An 8,454-nucleotide genomic window follows, 5' to 3' on the forward strand; every position below is an offset into this window, starting at 1 on the left:
TTCGACTGTTTCTAGCTTGCAGTGGAAATACGTTGTTCACATGCATGTAGTACAGTGTTTCGTATTACATTATTACATCCATATCAGAGTAATGACAGTGAAACTTCTATACTTCAGATCTTGGACGCTTTTTACCAGAAGCACAAAGGGATCACACCTGTGGAGATTATCCCTTTCTAAATTTTTGTAACAGATCGTACAGATACGCTAGCTTACTAGGCAGCGAGAAGATAAACTTGCTTTACTTTCTTGCCTTGATTCTTAATCACATGATTTTGTAATATTCCTTGCTTCCTTATTAACTACCCCCTGTCCCTTCTTGCGATCTGAAAACATCGTGGAGGCATATGGTGCAATTCCAGCAGCCAATGGCTCATCAGTTACTGAAGTATACATTTTTCTTGGCAGAAGAAAAACAAAACAAAACTATGCAGATATAAATAACAGAAAAGTATAACGTGCTAACGAAGAAAGCTGGAGCGTTTAAATGGCGAAAAACGAAACACTACCCAAAGGCAATAAAATTCAGTACACAGAAAGGCAAAATTTATCGTTTGGGCAATATTACCACTGCTCATATGCGCCGTTCCGATGTGAGCATATGGTCGGGCTTCTTTTCCGCTCCCCGCCTCAAATTTCCCACGGTACTGGCGTGGCAAGCGCGGCGCGCGGCGCGAGAAACTGTGCCTCAACCACAACGCCGCTCGACCTGGCGCAGACGCGTGTCGCGTCCCAGTCGCGTCGCGTCCCAATTTGCGCGCTCCCATTTGAACCTGTGACGTTACAAAAACGCGCGCTGCGCTGCGTCGCGCCACACGCGCTATACCCGTCTCAATTTGCGCCTAGCCTAAAGGTCGGGTTGTAGCCTATCGCGATTGCAGTTTATCGTATCGCGACTTTGCTGCTCACGTTGGTCGAGAACCAATTACTGTTAGCAGAATATAGAATCGGTGAGTTCAGGAGGGTAATGCGGAACGCCGTGCTGGATCCCAACGGCCTCGCATCACTAGCAGTCCAGATGACAGGCATCTTATCCGCATGGCTGTAACGGATCGTGTAGCTACGTCTCGATCCCTGAATCAACAGATGGGGACGTTTGCAAGACAACAACCATCTGCACGAACAGTTCGACGACGTTTGCAGCAGAATGGACTATCAGCTCGGAGACCATGGCTGCGGTTACCGTTGACACTGCATCACAGACAGGAGCGCCAGCGATGGTGCACTCAACGACGAACCTGGGTGCACGAATGGCAAAACGTCATTTTTCGGATGAATCCAGGTTCTGTTTACAGCATCATGATGGTCGCATCCGTTTTCGGCGACATCGCGGTGAACACATATTGGAAACGTGTATTCGTCATCGCCATACCGGCGTACCACCTGGCGTGACGGTATGGGGTACCATTGGTTACACGTCTCGGTCACCTCTTGTTCGCCTTGACGGCATTTTGAACAGTGCACGTTACATTTCAGATGTGTTACGACCCGTGGCTCTACCCTCCATTCGATCCCTGCGAAACCCTACATTTCAGCAGGATAATGCACGACCACATGTTGCAGGTCCTGTACGAGCCTTTCTGGATACAGAAAATGTTCGTCTGCCAGATCTCTCACCAATTGAAAACGTCTGATCAATGGTGGTCGAACAACTGGCTCGTCACAATACGCCAGTCACTACTTTTGATGAACTGTGGTATCGTGCTGAAGCTGCACGGGCAGCTGTACATGTACACGCCATCCAAGCCCTGTTTGACTCAATGCCCAGGTGTGTCAAGGCTGTTATTACGGCCAGAGGTGGTTGTTCTGGGTACTGATTTCTCAGGATCTATGCACCCAATTTGCGTGAAAATGTAATCGGATGTCAGTTCTAGTATAATATATTTGTCCAATGAATACCCGTTTATCATCTGCATTTCTTCTTGGTGTAGCAATTTTAATGACCAGTAGTGTAGATATTATTATGTTCAATGCGGTAGCAAACATACAGCCAGTTCCAAAAGAAAGTGTATCTCATAATTTTAAACGTAGCGTCCGCAGCGACATCTATGGTAGTGGTCTCGAACCTGTACTCAAAGAGCTATTGGACAGTGTGCAGACAAAAATTGAGAGTTAATGTGTTGTTTTGTTGGTTGCAGTTTAAAATGGGTGCTAAGTACCTGAAGCGTCACGAGGCAGTGCTTCTTGTAAATCATACAAAGATCCGTTAAGAAGCTATTTGGTTCGAACGAGCCAAACTGGGTGCTTCAAGAGGATAACAATCCGAAAGATCGCAGCCGTCTCTGTACAGCGTGGAAACAAAGACAATGGGGTGTCCACGGTGGATTGGCCTACAATGTCTCCGGCTGCAAATCAGATCGAAACTGTTTGGTAGTATATTAAGATGAAGCTCACAGGAAAGTCAGTATATACTTTCAAGCTGCTGTCATATCAAATCAGGACGATACTGAAAGAACATGCAGAAAATTTCGTGAAATAATACCATATATTTTCATGTAAACATTTTAAGACGTGTATATTTCTATCGTCTATTGTCAAATCACAATTTATGAAAGATGTTAATATTTTATTAATAGGATTATGTAGGAATAATTAATATTTGTCATGCTGGAAATAATTGTGGTAGCAGGAAATGTCTGCACCAAATTATAGTTGGCAGGAGAGACCGCACCTTGATAAGATTTTTAAAAAGGGTGGGAGAGACCGCGTATTGATACATTTTAAGAAAAGAGCGGGATAGACCGCGCGTTGATACATTTTCTAATGGTAGTGATGTGTCGACAGAAGTGCCGACACAGTGTGATTTGAGGGGACCGCAATGCACGCTATAAACACACGAAGGATGGCGTGAGGTCTAAAACAGGATACCTAATGAATGCTATAAAGAAAAGTACGTAGCTTTTGGAATACTTAACTTTAATCCATCCTTGTTGTATACATCGTTCTTGATGAGACATGCTTTATACGATAAGTATCAATTGCTATGTAAGGCTAATGGCGCCTTGCTAGGTCGTAGCCATGGACTTAGCTGAAGGCTATTTTAACTTTCTGCTCGGCAAAGGAGCGAGGCTTCGTCAGTGTAGTCCCTAGCAAAGTCGTCCGTACAACTGGGTCGAGTGCTAGTCCGTATCTCGAGACCTGCCTTGTGGTGGCGCTCTGTCTGCTATCACTGACAGTGGCGACACGCGGGTCCGACACCACCTAGCAAGTGTGGTGTCTGGCGGTGACACCACATTCCTCCCCCGCAAATCGGCGAACGGTCGTGTTATAAGGCTTCCGTCCGCCGTGGGGAGGACCCCATGTTGACGTATGCGATGAGGTGGGGAGCCTAACAACAGGCGACGCTGTGCCACCCGCACCCGGCCATTCGGTCCGAGGGGAGCTAGGAAACGCCTGAAAACCTAGTCCAGGGTGCACGTCAACATGCGGTGTATGCGCCCGTAAAGAGACAGGAGGGGCCGATGGGTCGACCTCCATTGCGTCGGGGTACCCGACGCGCGAAGACGCCATGTGGTCCGGAGCGGGCAAGAGGTCCATGGCGGAGGACTGCTGGTCACGGGAAGCGATAGGCGGTGCGTGACCCAGGGAGGCGCTTGGCGGTTGCAGCGAAGCGTCCACTGCGGGCGGCGCCGGCGGGAGACCAAGCGGCGGCGGCGGCGGCGGCGACGCGTCGCCATGGGGCAAAATGGAAGGCAGCGTCGGTAACACCTGAGGATGAGGCGAGCCAGTAGATGGGTCCCCAGGGCGCTGACCGGACGGCACCGTCGCTGAAAGCAGACGGGGAGCGGCAGAACCCAGGCGACGACAGAGGCGCAGCTGATTGAGATGCCGACGCACCTCACCAGAGGCCCCCAAAACCAGATACATAGCGCGGCCGAGGAAGCGAAGAATGCGCCCTGAGAGCCAACGCCGTGAACCTCGATAGTTGCGATAGAATACAACGTCGCCTGGAGCAAAAGCAGGAGTCTGCCGCTGCACAGGAACCTGATGCGGCGGATGCAGCAAAACATCAAGGTTCGACGAGGACGACCGTGGAGTAACTCAGCCGGCGAGCGACCATCTCGGGGCTGAGAGCGATACGAAGACAAAAAGAGCAACAACGCGTCCTCCCGAGAATGCGACTCTTTTAACTTCAACATCCGTGACTTGAAAGTCCGAACCAATCGTTCAGCGGCACCGTTTGACTGAGCCGAAAACGGCGCGGATGTCAGATGTTGAATACCATTGGCCTTGCAGAAAGACTGAAATTCTGCAGACATGTATTGTGAGCCATTGTCGGAAACAATAGCCAGCGGAAGACCTCCAATGCAAAAGATAGCAGACAACGCTTGGATGGTGGCAGATGACGTCGTGGAAGACATCTGGACAACAAAAGGAAAATTACTGAAGGCATCTACCACAACCAACCATCTAGCATTTCAGAATGGACCAGCAAAATCGATGTGCAAGCGTTGCCAAGGGGAAGTGGCTTTTGGCCATGCAAAGAATTTCTGCGGTGGTGCGGATTGTTGTTCGGCACACGCCATGCAAGAAGAGCACATATTCGTAATCGCAGCATCGATTCCGAACCAAGAACAGTGCTGACGAGCAAGTTGTTTCGTTCGCACGATACCCCAATGTCCTTGGTGAAAAAGCCGTAAAACAGAGGACTGTAACGAACGTGGGACCACGACTCTGGACTGATCATTATCAGAACGCAACAACAAAATACCACGTCGAACAAAAAGTCTCTCCTTGTGAGCAAAAAATCTGCGAACCAACGGATCCTCTATCCGTGACCTTGACAAGGGCCATTGCGTAGCAACAAAACGCAAAACGGTAGCAAGGACAGGGTCAGCAGCTGTGGCTGTAACTACACGACGAAAATCAATCGGAAACGATTCGACCGCGTCATCGGTTTCCGAATCAATGAACATGCAAGCAAGTTCGGAAGAATCGAATGCTCTATCCTCAGCAACAGGCAAACAGGACAACGCATCAGCGTTTTCGTGCTTAGCAGTGGACCGATACAAGATATCGTAGCGGTACTGCGAGAGGAAAATAGACCAGCAAATAAATTTCTGCGCTGTACGTGGGGGTACAGGCTTGTTCGGATGAAAAAGCGATGTCAAAGGTTTGTGGTCTGTGATGATGGTAAAGTGACGACCATACAAGAAATCATGAAACTTTGCAACACCAAAGACGAGAACCAAAGCTTCTTTCTTTATCAGTGAGTAATTTCTTTGCGCAGACGAGAGCAATTTGGACGCAAAGGCAATAGGGCGATCATGCGATCCATCTTTGTGCGCAAGCACAGCACCGATCCCGAAATCCGATGCATCCACCATCAACCAAAGGGGTGTCTGGGGATCGAATGGCGTAAGGCAAGTATTTGAAAGCAACGCCGATTTCAACTGGCGAAAGGCGCGTTCGCATTCCGTCGTCCAGACGAACGGAACACCTGTACGGCGTAAGCGATGAAGCCGAGCTGAAATGGAAGAGGCATGCGGGAGAAAGTTATGATAATAGTTAATTTTTCCCAATACACTCTGTAGCTGCTTCAAATTCTGCGGCGAAGGCAAGTCTTGTATGGCACGGAGGTGCTCTGGACTGGGATGTATGCCTTGGGCATTGATTACATGTCCCAGATATGGCAAGTCACGAGCAAAAAACACACATTTGTCCTTCCGCAACCGAAGACCATTTTGTTGCAAAACCTGAAATAATGTTCGAAGATTTGCTAAATGTTCATCTGCTGTCTTTCCGGAGATCACAATATCGTCCAGATAGTTTGCTGCAGTAGGGACCGACACACAAACAGTTCGTACATATTGCTGAAACAATGCAGGGGCGGATGCACCCCCGAATGGCAGTCTTTTGAATCGGTACAAACCAAGATGCGTGTTAACCACAAAGACGCGCTGGGAATCTTCGTCCACTGGTATTTGCAAGTACGCATCTGCTAGGTCCAACTTCGAAAAGTATTTACCCGGGCACAGTTTATCAAAAAGATCTTCTGGGTGGGGTAAAGGAAAAGTTGCAATCACTAGATGTGGATTCACTGTTGCCTTGAAGTCCACACAAAGTCTCAATTTTCCAGAAGGTTTCGGCAAAATTACTAATGTTGAGGCCCAGAGAGAAGCTTGCACACGTTCAATTACACCTTGTGATTCTAAATCATGTAATGTACTTGTGACCTCATCACGCAATGTGTGACGAACATTGCGCGCTCTGAAAAATTTCGGTTGCGCGTTGACTTTCAGTTCCAAATCTGCTTCATAGTTCTGAGCGCAACCTAAGCCCAGTGCAAAAATGTCTGCAAATTCTTCACACAGACGAGAAACACTGTCTGAAGGCACAGTCTGATTCACTGATAGGACCTGTTTTACTATAGACATGTTAAACAACTGAAATAAATCTAAACCAAACAAGTTCACTGCAGTAGAAGAACGAAGGACGTAAAAAGACACAAGTTTTGTTTGTCCCTTGTATGTTGCAAGAAGGCAGCACCGTCCGAACACAGGGATCACGTGACCTGAATATGTAGTTAGCTGAACATTTGCGGCACGCAACGGTGGAGTGCCCAGTTGGTTGTACGTGTCTTTAGTGATCAGAGAAACCGCAGCTCCGGTATCGAGCTGGAACGGGATCACATTACCATTAATGTCCAAGTCTACAAAAAGTTTATTGTCCTGCTGACGATAAGAGCGACTGTCTCGTGCAACGTGAACAGACACTGGTACAGAATCACTTGCTAATCGACGTGATTTCCGGCGACATCGACGCACACTTTGTGTGGGACGAACACAGTCACCGTTAGAGAGAGTGGCACTGGGCGGAGTGGAATGAACTACATGGATGTCCATGGGTGAAGGTTCACGAGCCTCAGTATTGTTGGTTCCATTCCGGCGTGAAGCAAAGGGCCTGGAATCGTTGTGAGTGTCCGATCTGAGCTTTTTCTGGCAAACACTCTGAACATGTCCTTTTTTATTACAGAAAAAGCAAATAGCTTGGCGTGACGGGCAATTCTCACGTGAATGTCTAGTAGCACACCGCGGGCATGATTTCACTGCATTTGTATGCTTGCGTGGCACACGTGGAGAGCTAGGCGGCAGATGCGCGGACGAGCGCGAGGGCTGTTTACAGTTCCGTGCAGCTCGCCCGGCGGGCCGGTTAATGTGACACACAGCTGGCGAACTTGCAAATGATTTCTGAACAAAGTCAAGTGTGTCTTGCCTATCCAATATGTCTATCACTTGTTGAAGGGAGGGATTAACTAGTTTCAAAATCTGTTCCCGTATACGAACATCAGAAACGTTCTGTGCAATTGCATCACATACCATTGTATCTGAATAAGGGAGTCCACATTCACACTCAACAGCACAATCCCTTGTAAGGTCTTGCAAAGTTGCAACCCACTCCCTATTAGTCTGACCGGCCGTACATTTCGTATGAAAGAAAGTATACCTCTTTGCAACTACATTGACTGTTTCCTTGAAATAGGCATCTAAAGCAGACAAAATTTCTTCGTAGGACAGAGTTGCTACGTCGCGTCGGGGAAATAATTTCACTATCACACGGTACGTTTGCACCCCTACACACGACAATAAGTGAGGTTGCCGCTTGTTACCTTGAATTCTGTAGGTGGCGAGATGAAATCCAAATTGGTGTGACCACTCCGTCCATGTTTCCTTAGGTAGGTCAAATGGCTGGAACGGGGGTGCAACAGCATGTTGTAGCTGCGGTAGCGGTGATGCGGCGGCCGCCGCATCGGTTTGCATGGCACGTTGACCCTGGATGAGCTGTCCAAGGGCATCCAATAACGCCTGCGTCTGCTGATTCTGCAAGCGATAAAATTCGGACAGTACATCTGGAGAAGCCATGACACAAGTAAATGTAAGCAAGTAGAAAGAACAAGACCCTTTTTTGACTCGTCGCCATATGATGTGTCGACAGAAGTGCCGACACAGTGTGATTTGAGGGGACCGCAATGCACACTATAAATACACGAAGGATGGCGTGAGGTCTAAAACAGGATACGTAATGAATGCTATAAAGAAAAGTACGTAGCTTTTGGAATACTTAACTTTACTCCATCCTTGTTGTATACATCGTTCTTGATGAGACATGCTTTATACAATAAGTATCAATTGCTATGTAAGGCTAATGGCGCCTTGCTAGGTCGTAGCCATGGACTTAGCTGAAGGCTATTTTAACTTTCTGCTCGGCAAAGGAGCGAGGCTTCGTCAGTGTAGTCGCTAGCTACGTCGTCCGTACAACTGGGGCGAGTGCTAGTCCATATCTCGAGACCTGCCTTGTGGTGGCGCTCTGTCTGCGATCACTAACAGTGGCGACATGCGGGTCCGACATGTACTAATGGACCGCGGCCGATTTAAAACTACCACCTAGCAAGTGTGGTGTCTGGCGGTGACACCATAGGTAGCAGGGATTGTCTGCACCTGAAAGCATTGTTGG

Source organism: Schistocerca piceifrons, chromosome 6 (assembly GCF_021461385.2).
Source record: "Schistocerca piceifrons isolate TAMUIC-IGC-003096 chromosome 6, iqSchPice1.1, whole genome shotgun sequence".
Classification (NCBI taxonomy): Eukaryota; Metazoa; Arthropoda; class Insecta; order Orthoptera; family Acrididae; genus Schistocerca; species Schistocerca piceifrons.